The sequence below is a fragment of the Podarcis vaucheri genome (assembly GCF_965113315.1).
Source record: "Podarcis vaucheri genome assembly, contig: SUPER_10_unloc_1, whole genome shotgun sequence".
Lineage (NCBI taxonomy): Eukaryota > Metazoa > Chordata > Lepidosauria > Squamata > Lacertidae > Podarcis > Podarcis vaucheri.
In genome coordinates this window covers 826473-838100 of record NW_028118809.1, presented here as the reverse complement: position 1 = coordinate 838100, position 11628 = coordinate 826473, and the positions used below count along the sequence as shown (strand labels likewise).

The window sequence follows — 11628 nt, the reverse complement described above, 5'->3', positions numbered from 1 at the left end:
TACTTGCTTGCTGCCCATATAGGAGTCTCACAAATTTCTTTGAGGTTGGAAAACAGAGAACAAAACTCTATGAGGGATAGTGTAAGGCACCAGGCCTAATCCTTGAAAACAACGAGACTTAATACGGAATGGACGTGTATTTGGATTACTTTGTTAAATGAGCGCAGAACAACTCTCCTCATTGAGGTCAGGGGTGTAAAACACAATCCAATATGTGTCATCAAATGGAGATTACTGCATCGGTATGCAGCCTGAGATGCTCAGAGCTTCTCCATGTATGGAACCATGCCTCCGATAGATTAAGTCATCCTTTCATAGAGAGATTCCTTTCGTTAGAGAAATATGAGCTGTGTAACTCTTGGCCACAAGGAAGACACTGTCACAAATTAATAATAATAATAATAATAATAATAATTATACCCCACCCATCTGACTGGGTTTCCCCAGCCACTGTGGGCAGCTTCCAACAGAATACTAAAATACAATAGTCTATTAAACATTAAAAGCTTCCCTAAACAGGGCTGACTTCAGATGTATTCTAAAAGTCTGGTAGTTGTTTTTCTCTTTGACATCTGATGGGAGGGCGTTCCACAGGGCGGGTGCCACTACTGAGAAGGCCCTCTGCCTGGTTCCCTGTAACTTGGCTTCTTGCAGCGAGGGAACCGCCAGAAGGCCCTCGGAGCTGGACCTCAGTGTTTGAGCAGAACGATGGGGGTGGAGACTCTCCTTCAGGTATAGTGGACCGAGGCCATTTAGGCTGTTTAGGGCTTTAAAGGTCAGCACCAACACTTTGAATTGTTCTCAGAAACGTACTGGGAGCCAATGTAGGTCTTTCAAGACCGGTGTTATGTGGTCTCGGCGGCCGCTCCCAGTCACCAGTCTAGCTGCCACATTCTGGATTAGTTGTGATTTCCGGGTCACCTTCAAAGGTTACCCCACATAGAGCGCATTGCAGTAGTCCAAATGAGAGATAACTAGAGCATGCACCACTCTGGCGAGACACAACCATTTCCGAAGATGGAATTGATCTTGGTAGGAAATGATGACAGACATTGACAGCTGATTATGCCAAACTCCACCTCCCGTAGCACAGGCTCGTCTCCAAGATTGATCTCTGACTGGTGGGCCTCAGTAACTTTCAGCCTTCTCAAGTGGGCCTTGTGGATATAAAGTATGAAAACTGCTGTTTTGGATTTCCCTCACATGAATGTGCAAAGTGTTTGTGCATGTTCCCATTCAACTTGTCTTAACTCCAAAAAAACATATTGTAATCGCCAGTCTGAGGTTGATAGGATCCGAGGTTGTCCGTCGCCTCAAATGCTCAACTGATCTGTGAAGCTTTCAAATGAAAGGTGAGAAAGAATCCATCCTCTCTACACACACACACACACACACACACACCTTTAAAATTTGCATCATGGAACCTCAAACATTCAGTGTCATTGCTAAATGGATTCCGGAACGTTGCGACTGGATGAGGAAGCTATTTTTGTCATCATTCATACCTGAGAGAACAGAAATAGACCTTGACGGGCAGTTATCAAATGTGAGGAGACAACGTTTTACCTGCCTGAAGAACCCCTTTCAGAAGGGAGCAAATCGGGTTAAGAACATCATTCCTCTCCTGTTTTTCAATCACACCTGCTAAATACGAGATTCCATTTGTTCCACGTGGGTTTAGAAATGCCAGTTTCACAAGCTGCAGAGTAAGCAGCTTTTTTTGTTGTTATTATTATCCTTGAGTGACCTTGCAAACACGTACGAGAACAATACTGATTCGACTTACACGTGGCTGAGAAATGCCTACGTTTGCTCGCAGTTAAGGTTGCCAACTGACAAACAGTATACAGTGGTACCTCAGGTGACATACGCTTCAGGTTCCATACGCTTCAGGTTACAGACTCCGCTAACCCAGAAATATTACCTCGGGTTAAGAACTTTGCTTCAGGATGAGAACAGAAATCGTACTCCGGCATCCGTGGTGGCAGCGGGATGCCCCGTTAGTTAAAGTGGTGCTTCAGGTTAAGAACAGTTTCAGGTTAAGAACGGACCTCCAGAACGAATTAAGTACTTAACTCGAGGTATACCACTGTATAGGCACAATAAGAACCTTATGCTCTTGGCTGGTTGCAAATAAAATAGATCATCTGTGCCCTTTTTACTGTTGGTACACATGTATGAATTAATTGCGACAGTGCACATGTGAACACTAAGGCATGGCAGCAGGACAAAGAACTGAATTTGGGATATTGGGGGCAGGGGGAGTGCATACTGAATTTGAGAGTAGGCACAAGAGTAAACCTGGCTGCTTTGACCACAGCCCCATGGTAAAATTGGAGCATATGATCAGCTTTTAACTCTGGCCTGGATCGTGCTGTAAGTCAGGGTTTCCCAAACTTGAGTTTCCAGCTGTTTTTGGACTACAACTCCCATCATCCCTAGCTAGCAGGACCAGAGGTTAGTGAGGATGGTGGGAATTGTAGTTCAAAAGCAGCTGGAGACCCAAGTTTGGGAAACCCTGTCTAAGTTGTTGTTTCAAAATGCAAAGCACATTTCATTTTCTTCTGAAGTGTTAACTACTCAGTTGACTGGGGTGATCTTTTTTAACCTAAAAATTTGAAATTTAATCCATAACACATATGTAAATGCCTTCTCTTTTGACAGTGCTGCTATGCATCTTTGTGCTTGTTTCTTTTCATATTGCTAGAATTGGTGGTCAGCAAAATCTCCTTATTTCCTTTACCTTTCTTACTGAACAACTTTCATAGAATCATAGAATCATAGAGTTGGAAGAGACCACAAGGGTCATCGAGTCCATCATGAAGACGCAGTTTGGATGGCTTTAGAGAATGTAAATCTATCAATGGTTCCTAGTCATCAGGACTGTAAAAAAAAAAAAAGGTAAAGGACCCCTGGTCAGTTAAGTCCAGTCAAAGGTGACTATGGGGTTGCGGCACTCATCTTGCTTTCAGGCCGAGGGAGCTGGTGTTTGTCCACAGACAGCTTTCCGGGTCATGTGGCCAGCATGACTAAAACGCTTCTGGTGCAACGGGACACTGTGATGGAAGCCAGAGCAAATAGAAACGCTGATTACCTTCCTGCCATAGTGGTACCTATTTATCTACTTGCACTGGCATGCTCTCAAACTGCTAGGTGGGCAGGAGCAACGGGAGCTCACTCCGTCACGTGGATTTGAGCTGGGACAGAGCAACGGGAGCTCACTCCGTCACATGCATTCGAACCACTGACCTTCCGATTGGCAAGCCACCCACATTCCTTCATCGTGACTGTATGAATAATAATAATTGTAATAATTTATTATTTATACCCCATTCATCTGGCTGGGTTTTCTCTGCTCAATCACTCTGGGTGGCTCCCAACAGAATATCATCATCAACAACAACAACAACGTGATAAAACATCAAACATAAAAAACTTCCCTAAACAGGGCTGCCTTCAGATGTCTTCTAAAAGTCAGATAGTTGTTTATTTCCTTGTCATCTGATGGGGGGAGTGTTCCACAGGGTGGGCACCACTACCGAGAAGGCCCTCTGCCTGGTTCCCTGTAACCTCACTTCTCACAGTGAGGGAACTGCCAGAAGGCCATTGGAGCTGGACCTCAGTGTCAGGGCTGTACGATGGGGGTGGAGACGCTCCTTCAGGTATACTGGGCCAAAGTGTCTTCAGAGGCACCATGCTATTGGAGAGCAACACCTGGAGAGGACTGTAGGTCCTGCTTGTGAGCATCTCAGAGGCTTCTGGTTAGAGAAACCAATGTAGTACTGATTTTGTTGGACTTCAGCTCTCATCAGTCCCAGCCAGCATGGCCATGATAGGGCACGATAGGAGTTGTAGTCCAGCAGCATCTGAAAGACACCAAGTTGGTCACCCCTGGGTTAGATGCTGTAGGAAGCTGCATGCTGGTCTCGTTGAACCATCGGTCAAGTATGGCTCTTCCAATGTCTATTGCAAGTCTGTGACCCTGCAGGGCTTTTGTTATATTCACATCCCTATCACTCATGTTATCAAATAATAGGGCCTAGCCAAACTGTCCTAAACATTAATAGATTGGATTATCTATATAATCACTGCAATTACCTATGCTTCCACTCAGACCGTGTGCAATCTTTTCGTTCCGATATCACTTAGGGATAGAAATCTTATTTTCATAGAACGACTAGCATTTTATCCCCAGAGATGCAATATATTCCTCCGATAAGTGGCAAGAAAATGACCGAAAAGTGAATTTTTAAACGAGCTACGTTTTGTATCACAAGATGAGTACATTTGAAAAGCTTTCCCTTTCTCTTTCCTGCTAATGACCTGGCTTTACACGCTTGAGGCACATTAGGAACCGGAGGTCGGAGGAGATGAGTTTGATAGAAGTGTGCAGGATTGCAGAAATGGAGTTCGCCTGCTCAAAATTGAAGCTTCTCGTAGCAAGCAATTTGATGAGTGCTTTTGTATAAGCAACCAAGCTTAACTGAAAAACCTTTCCCTTTTTTTTTAATATGAAGAGCCTAGCTCCACGAGGGGAAGAAATCGAACCTTTCTGTAGCCACCGACTTTGTTAAATGATTGGTTCGCATCAAGTTGCCCCGCATAGCTGCCAACGTTTTCCTTTTTTTAAGGGAAATTCCCTTATTCCGAATAGGATTCCTCGCAAGAAAAGGGAAAAGTTGACAGCTATGTTGACCTGTGAAAGGGCCCCAGCCCTTGACTCAGTGTCCCAGACACACACGTACACCAACTGTATTGAAAAGAAAATATTTGGTACTCTGCAGTTGATGTCTGTTTGTTTTTTAAAAAGTTTGCCCAATATAGATTGTGGAGAGACAGGGAAAAGGGTGCAGCAGTGAAATCAACAGACCAGAAGAGAAACCCTCTGGCAGCAGAGCAGCTGAGTTGGTGAATCTGTCCTTTTGCACACTGCTAGCATTGACTACTTGGGTTGGGACATGTGCCTTGCCAGCTTGGTCTATGCTATCAGCATGAATGAGCATTACAGCTCCGTGAGCAGTCTGAGTGAGTTCCAGATTCCGCTGGTGTTTGCATCTGACCTTCGGCTGCCAAGTCAAGCTAACAGCAGCAGCTTCAAACAATAGGAAGGTTAGCCCTCGGCGATTCCTGCTTAGCCGAAAGATTAGGGAGCTGTTCTCTTGCACTTCAGGCATGCCTTCACAGAAGCTTCCTGTATTCTGGCTTCGGAAAGGCAGCGTGCGATCAATCAGGTCTCCAGGAATGGCAGACAGGACCACGTAGAATGGAGGATGCTAAATTGCAGGGCATAGCGTTAATCCCACATCATGCACTGGCCTGGCAACCGTTTCTGCAAGCTTCAGATGATGTGGGGAGAAGCACCCTGCTTGAAAAGATGGAATGAATCAAGACATATCTTGTAAGCAAGAGCTGTGGGGTCATGGCTTTGATGCAGGAATATTGGAGAATGGGCATCGGCTAAATAAAATCCAGAAATGTAGACACACTTTTCTCTTTTTCTATTTTGCTGCAATACTTACCTGGGAGTAAGTCCCACTGAGTTCAATAGGATCAACTTCTGAGTTGGCATTAATTGGATTGCAGGGTGAAGCCACATTCACAACATACATTTAAAGCACTATGATCACTCTTTAAGCAGTTCTCACTTTCCCCTCGCATAATAATTCTGCAATTGCAATTTGTTAAGGGTGCAGGGAGTTGTTAGGAAGCCAGTGCTTTTTTTTCTAAAAAGAAAGTTTAGGGGTACTCTAATTTTCCTACTCATATTGAAATTGAAATATTGAAATTCAATTGAAATTGATACTGAAATACTGTCCCTGAATGAGGCCAAACTTAGATTCACAAAATGTTTAGGGGTATGTGTACCCCCGCGTCGTCCCCGTCCCCCCCAGAAAAAAAGCACTAGAGACCCCTATTTGTTTCACAGAATTACAGTTCCCAGTTCCTTGATTGTCAAACCACTCTGGGAATGACATCTCCCAGAATTCTTTGGGTGAAGGTTTGAAGTGGCATCAGGGTCCTGTGAATGTATGGTGTGAATGTGGCCCAAGAACCCAACATCTTAAAGACAGATGGATAAAGAGCTGTCTTCAGTTGGCAGGCTGTGTGTATGTGCTAATGCATGCATGCAGCTACACATAGGAATGAACCACGCCACCCATCAATGCAAGCTTTATGTGCTTGAAATGCAAGATATAGGTGTGTCTTGAATTCACATTACTTTGTAGAGTCAGATATATTGCAAATGGGCAGAAGACCTCGTCAGAGTTGCTATGACCCGCTTCCAAGTGATAATGAATTAGCTAAACAAGATGAACAATGAGCATCACATGAGGGACAACTGAACCAGTCACAGCTTCCATTTAGCCCAAGTCTAATGGTGTCAAATTCAAAATATGAATTCCAGCTCAGCAGCTTTTTGTTGGATATTCTTCTTCTTCTCTATCCACTTACTACAGAATGTTCCTTTGCTGCTTTCTGAACTGAGCTCCAGCAAGTTCCCCCTGAAAAAAACGTCCCACTTCAATCTCTATACAGCATCCAGCAACTGAAGATAATATTTTGTGCATCTGACAAAGTGGGTTGGCCTACGAAGCTTATGTTACAATAAACGTCTTAGTCTTCAAGGCGCCACACACTTACTGAATGTAAGGTTCATGATGTTCTCCAGGCCTTTTGAACAAAAGACGTTATATGTCTCCCAGTTTGTTGACATCTCACCTTGTCCCATTTTTCATCAAAGGCGACGACCAAATATCTTGGCAGAAGTGCTTAGCAACAGCCTTAATCCACCTGGAGAGTGAACATTTGAAAAAGCGTATGTCCTGTGGCCCACTTCAGATGTCACATTTGTGGTGCATTAAAGGTAAAGGGACCATTAGGTCCAGTCGTGGCCAACTCTGGGATGCGGTGCTCATCTCGCTTTATTGGCCGAGGGAGCCGACGTACAGCTTTCCGGGTCATATGGCCAGCATGACTAAGCCGCTTCTGGTGAACCAGAGCAGTGCACAGAAATGCCGTTTACCTTCCCACCGGAACGGTACCTATTTATCTACTTGCACTTTGAGGTGCTTTCGAACTGCTAGGTTGGCAGGAGCTGGGACTGAGCAATGGGAGCTCACCCTGTCGAGAGGATTCGAACCGCCGACCTTCTGATCAGCAAGTCCTAGGCTCTGTGGTTAAACCCACAGCACCACCCATGTCCCATGTATGCACATACATACCAGTTAAAAAGAAACATTCTCTGTGTGAGGCACATCCAACAGGAGTTGCTGCATGTGTCTTGGCACATGTAGAATACACAAGACAAGACCTTCTAGCTATTCATCCAAACTACAGGCAGCGACCATTTTAGGCATGTCCAAATTATGTGTGATTGCCGATGTGTGGGTCCTTTTGGACCCGGAAGAGGGAATAATGGGGGCAGAATGGTAATGGAGGGGTGTAACAAGGCATAATGGGGCAGGGCTCACTTATGCCAGGAATGGAACCCGCACGCAAAAATGGCCATCACCGGTAACATGCCATTGTGCGATTCCAGCTACATTCCATCAACACTGGGGACAGAACATGACTCAGTGGCAGAGCATATTCTTTACCATGCTCTCAACACCTGCCATCTTCAGCTGAAAAGAATCAAGGACTGACTGTTGGGAAAGGCCTGAACCTCGAACCACAATTCAAGAAGGACACTGACAAACTGGAACATGTCCAGAGGAGGGCAACCAAAATGGTCAAAGGCCTGGAAACGATGCCTTATGAGGAACGGCTAAGGGAGCTGGGCATGTTTAGCCTGGAGAAGAGGAGGTTAAGGGGTGATATGATAGCCATGTTCAAATATATAAAAGGATGTCATATAGAGGAGGGAGAAAGGTTGTTTTCTGCTGCTCCAGAGAAGCGGACATGGAGCAATGGATCCAAACTACAAGAAAGAAGATTCCACCTAAACATTAGGAAGAACTTCCTGACAGTAAGAGCTGTTCGACAGTGGAATTTTCTGCCAAGGAGTGTGGTGGAGTCTCCTATTTTGGAGGTCTTTAAGCAGAGGCTTGACAACCATATGTCAGGAGTGCTCTGATGGTGTTTCCTGCTTGGCAGGGGGTTGGACTCGATGGCCCTTGTGGTCTCTTCCAACTCTATGATTCTCCGACTATCATGTCGGAGCCCTGATAGTCAAAATAAACTGAGCTAGAATGAACAAATGGTATGACTGGGGGAAAGGCAACTTTGTATGTTCTAAACATCGCATACATCTGAATTAACCAAGGTCTTAAGTGAGGCTAATTGAGTTTAGAGGACCTCCTTGAAGTGGAATGAAAGTGTGATCTTTCGCAAGAGCAGGCATTTCCCTCCCACCTTGAACCTGAGTAGGTTTAGAAGAATTTAAGTATGGGATTTATATAAAATATACTTCTGTAAAACCAATCAACTTTTGCTTCAAATTGCAATTACATAACAGCATGAAAATAATAATTCTCGAAATGAAACCTTTTGAAGACATACAGGAGAAACATGATTAGTCTATAAGTAGAATTTAATCCATCCTTTGACACCAGCTATATATTTCAAGCTTCATAATTACATGAACAGGTGAGTAATGTGTTCTGGCGTCTTCTCACTTTGAGAAAAATATGTCAAAGATTGAAATGCTCTTATATGAATCACTTAATTTATTCTCACCGTGATATGTTTTTATCCATATGTGTGTGTGTGTGGAAAAACTTAACCATTAAATCTTTACTGTGGCTATAAAATTCCTTGTATTAAAAAAGAGAGGAGGGGAGCTTCTGTATGTTCTATCGGTGTTTACGAGCTTGTCAGCTTTTTATTACGAGTGAAAGCTTCTTACGATATCATCCATGCATTCTGAAGACATTCTGTGTGTCTGTGCATCTTCTGAAGAACAGTCAGAAGAACACGAGGAAGCCAAGTGGATCGGGCCAATGGTTCATTTAGTTCCACAGTCCATTTCTCACAGGGGCCAACTAGCTTCCTTCTGGAAGGCCTACAAGTAGAACATCAAGGAGAAGAGGTCCATAGTTTGCATTGGATGCAGAAGATCCTAGGGTCAGTTCTCCACGTAGGGCTGGGAAAGACCCCCTTCTGAAACCCTGGAGAGCTACTGTTAATCAGTGTGGACTGGGGAAGAAATACTCTGGCCTATGGACCTAATTAGACTTGCCAAATGGCCTTCCCAATTGGCTCATGAGTCCACTTCAGCTGAGCCATGACCAAACATCCATCATATATGTTGATGTTGACAAGCTGGAACGTGTACAGAAGAGGGCAACCAAGATGATCAAGGGTGTGGGAACCAAGCCTTATGAGGATTGGTTGAAGGAGCTGGTTGTGTTTAGCCAGGAAAAGAGGAGATATGATAGCCATCTTCAAATATCTCAAGGGCTGTCACAGGGAAGAGGGAGCAAGCTTGTTTTCTCCTGCTCTGCAGGTAGCAAATAGGTTACATATTGTGTGGTATAATATTTTCTTTAGCCTGCCTGAATCTAATGTCCATAAATGAGCCCAAGTTCTAGTGTTGTAGAAGAGAAACAGGCTTCCAGGCGTACCTGGAGATCCTCACCCTATATGGAGCTAGAACTTTGCTCAGCCTCACAGGCAAAAAACCAGGCAGGAGCAGAGGCATTAATTTGTGCCTAAGATCTGAGGAGGGGCCAGCGCACACATGTGACATCATGTCCACAACTTGCATGCAATGTTGCATCATCAGGAGGAGGCCAAGCGTGGACCCTAGCACAGAGCAACTTCAATGACTGGCAGCTCCTCCTCACTCACGTTCAGGAAGAACTGACAACTGAAGCCTTGCTGCACTCAGCTCCATGATGGCTTCCTCCGCTCCCTCCTCCTCCTCCTTCTTCGGCGATCACTCGTAGCTGAGTAAGATTGTCTTCCATGAACACGGTCTTAACAACGAGTCCATAAGTGATTGTGGAGGCCAATTCTGGATCCACACGTCCTTCCACAGTGGGGACATAGGTTTCTGGACAGGAACTGATCACGGTGAGGGTTTGCGAAGCATGCCTTCCAGATTAAATATGTTTCCAGTGAATCCTGAATACAGTGGTACCTCGGGTTAAGTACTTAATTCGTTCCAGAAGTCCGTTCTTAACCTGAAACTGTTCTTAACCTGAAGCACCACTCTAGCTAATGGGGCCTCCTGCTTCTGCCACGCCGCCATAACACGATTTCTGTTCTCATCCTGAAGCAAAGTTCTTAACCTGAAGCACTATTTCTGGGTTAGCGGAGTCTGTAACCTGAAGTGTATGTAACCTGAGGTACCACTGTATTTTTCATTAGTATAAACGTTTCTAGTATGTAGTTATAGCACGTTTCTCCCTTTCGTCTTGAGTTCAAATGTCTTCAAAGTCCATGACACCTTTGGTGAAGGCTGTTCTCCAATTGGAGCACTCACAGGCCAGTGTTTCCCAGATGTCAGTGTTTATACTACATTATTTTATTTTTATTTTACTTTATGCCTTGAGAAGGTCTTTTAACCTCTTTTGTTGACCACCACCATTACGCTTTCCATTTTTAAGTTCAGAATGGAGTAGTTGCTTTGGAAGCTGATAATCAGGAATCTGCATAACATGACCAGTCCAGTAAAGTTGATGTTGAAGAATCATTGCTTCGACACTGGTAATCTTTGCTTCTTCCACTATACTGGCATTAGGTTGCCTATCTTCCCAAGTGATGTGTAAAAAAATTTGGAGACACCATTGACGGAATCTTTTGAGGAGTTGGAGGTTGGTAGTGCAATAGCTTTGTAAACTAGCATTTTGGTTTCTGCACTTTAATCGGACCCCTTCCCACAGATATAGGGAGGGCTGGAGACACTTCCGCCCTATAGAGTTGGTGCCGGAGGCATTAGTTATATAAAGTTATTTAAGAGCAGCTGGTATTTTATTGGTTCCTTAGGTCACCTGATCCTGCTGCAAAGCAGAAAGACATCAGTGTGTACATTCCTTCTGCCCTGATTGTGCAACAGAGTCCCTGGTTCAAGGTCCCGGCACGTTACAAAGAAAGCTTTCAAGTTTGCAAACTGTGCAGTTTCTCAGGGCTTATGGCTCATTTGCCACATGACATCCCACACAGAGTATTTACTATGTCATAAACAATCCCAACACAGAACGATGGAAGTGCCACCAGCTTTTGGCAGAGTAGCTCCGCTCTCCTCTAAATACAGCATTTTCTCCTGGCACAAGTGAGCTTTTTCTGCCAGCTCCTCTCTCCTAAATGCTGACTCTTGGCTTTCATACTCTTGGCTTTCAACCTTGCTCTTCTAATTACACCCTCAGAGCTGCCAGGTTTCATCTGTAAGCTGAAGAGAAGAGTGAGATTCTAAATCTTCACATTGGGGTGTTGCTAAGGGTGTTGATGAAAGCATGGTGGTGATCACCAAAGCTCAATTCAAGTCAGCCCTAAGGGGCGGATCGTTTTCGTCTTTCATTCCACTGAAGGCTCAGGAATTCCTCAGATATGTGTAATAATCATACTTTTGTTTTTGATACATTTGCAGGTATTCTAAACCTGATATCTCTCCCCCCCCCACCCTCTGTCTCTCTGTCTCTCTCTCTCAGATTTGTGCTTGGAACACAGTCTCTTTTTTTGGCC

At 44.4% G+C, this 11628-nt stretch overlaps 1 long non-coding RNA gene across 1 annotated transcript; it reads left to right on the top strand.

Moving 5' to 3' along the window:
- The first annotated feature begins 1128 nt into the window (after positions 1 to 1128).
- LOC309542592 lies at positions 1129 to 5481 on the top strand. The gene is made up of 2 exons (XR_014224305.1): positions 1129 to 1603; positions 4811 to 5481. It is a non-coding gene; the product is annotated as an uncharacterized lncRNA (long non-coding RNA).
- The last annotated feature ends 6147 nt before the right edge of the window (positions 5482 to 11628 follow it).